Source organism: Octopus bimaculoides, chromosome 10, assembly GCF_001194135.2.
Source record: "Octopus bimaculoides isolate UCB-OBI-ISO-001 chromosome 10, ASM119413v2, whole genome shotgun sequence".
NCBI lineage: Eukaryota > Metazoa > Mollusca > Cephalopoda > Octopoda > Octopodidae > Octopus > Octopus bimaculoides.
Genome location: NC_068990.1, coordinates 13921144 through 13923657, shown reverse-complemented (window position 1 = coordinate 13923657; position 2514 = coordinate 13921144).

The following is a 2514-nucleotide window of genomic DNA, read 5'->3' as shown; positions in this document are numbered from 1 at the left end:
ACTTCGACGAATTATTGATTGCGCAATTAACTCTCACTACAACTTTATGCCTAATAGTATTTTAGCCAACGCAGTATGGAAACAACTTATCAATATAAACCAGTGGTTTACAAAGTGGGTGGTATTGCCCCTTGGGGGCAGTGGAAAGCTCCAAGGGGTGTTGAAGTAAAATGGGGCGATAATGGAGAAGCGATTCATGCAAAAATTGGAGCGATAATGGGGTAGCGATTCGTGTAAAAACAAAAAAATATTGGGTTCATTAGGTTAAGTTTTATTTGTGAAATACAGTTGCTTTGAATTTGCTTCAGAAAGAGGTCTATGCTTATGATGGTTAGTTGGGATGGAGGCGCTAGGAATGTGACCTGGGTGTCAAGGGGGCGATAACCCGAAAAATGTTTGAGAACCACTGGTACTACTATAAACCATAACTTTGCACACAGAAAAAAGAGGGAGTAACCTAACTAATGTCAATCTCGTGTTGGGATTTCTTCATTGTCTGCATCGTTTTTTGAACTATCCAAATAGTTACTGTGTAGACGGTTAATCAGTAACTGTCTACTATTAACCAGAGCTTAAGTAAATTAGATTGACCGATTTGCACATATATAATGCATTTCAGAGACTACTTTCACTAATAGATTATATGTACAGGGCGGCGAGTTGGCAGAAACGTTAGCACGCCGGGTGAAATGCTTAGCGGCATTTCATCCGTTTTTACGACCTGATTTCAAATTCCCCCAAGGTCGACTTTGCGTTTCATCCTTCGTGCTCGATAAAATAAGTACTATTTGAGCGTTGAGGTCGATGTAATCGATCTGCCCCTCTCCCGAAATTACTGGCTTTGTGCCAAAATTTGAAATCAATATACACAAGATTTAAACTCGAGCTACTATCAGTTTCATACGCTGAAAATGCAATGGTCGGACAAGTTTGTATAACGTATTGTGTATTTCCAAGTCATCTGTCTGTCTGTCTGTCTGTCTGTCTGTCTGTCTGTCTGTCTATGTATCTATCTATCTATCTATCTATCTATCTATCTATCTATCTGAGGATGTGATTATTCGTCAAAACGAAAGAAGGCACAAGAACAGACGCATACAACAAAATAAGATATAACCATACTAGTTTACAGTGGAGTAAATTGCATTTACGAGTACCTTTGATTGCACACATGCGATTTGTCGCGCTCTAATTTACCGAACATATTCTCCAACACCTATACACGGCGAAATGCTGTACACCTTTTAGTTCAAATAACCACTCACTGTTGCTCTGTGCGGCTTTTCTTGCTTTCCCCGTTAATCACGTTTTAAATAAAGGTAAAAAAGAAAAGACAACAATAGCATATGATGTATGTCCTCAATCACTATATTCCAATAGCAAATTCTTCGCAAGTGATTTTCAAGTCAGCTGCATGTATTATTACAACCGAATTTTAAAGAAATTAACCTTTCATACAAGATTTTATTCTGTCCCTTCCCGCATACGTTCGAGAGAATAAGTCACGTTTCCGATTTCTCTATACATCCAATTATTCAATTTTGGAGCTAATGTTTTGAAAAGTTCCACCAGAGCGAAATATATACTTAAAAAAGATATCAATAATGCAATGAATCTAAACAAGTACATACATACATATATACATATATATATATACATATATGTATACATATATATATATATACATACATACATACATACATACGTACGTGCATTCATATATATATATATACACGCGTACACCTTGACATATACAAATATATAACATAATGATATGAATGCGTATATAGAATGTCTATCTATCTATCTATCTATCTATCTATCTATCTATCTATCTATCTATATGCATGCATATATATATATATATATATATATATATATATATATATATATATATATATATATATCTGAGAAAAGAAAAAAAAATGGAGATTGGAAAGTTAATAAATGTTTATTATTAACAGCAAATTAGTCATTATCCCTCACAGCAGTTTCAATTAATACTCAGTAAATATTAAGTAAGCATTCTGCTATAATGAATCCATAAACACGTATAAAATTTCCAAGGGAATATTTTTTTTCCTCTGAGGGAGAGAAAACGAACCCACATAGAAACGAGATCGACTTCTCTATTGAGGAATACAATACAAAAGTTTATCCATGACAAGTGTGTCAAACCACGGCATGGCGTTTACTGATGCTATACAATATCTATTCTGCAGTATTTTAAAGCGTTAGTTCACATTCATAATCTTTATAGTTGATGTTACATGTGACTTATACAGTCACATATATGAGCAATATATATGAGCAATATGTATGAGCAATATATAAGAGCAATATATAGAACACGCCTATCTTTTATGTTTTATTTGCTTGAGTCATTGAACTGCGGCCTTGCTGGGGTACCACTATGAAAGGATTAGTCAAACAATAAGCACGATCGTCAGTAATGTATGGTGAAATCATCGACTAAAGATGTGATTTCCCCCATTCTTGTTCACCCTATATATA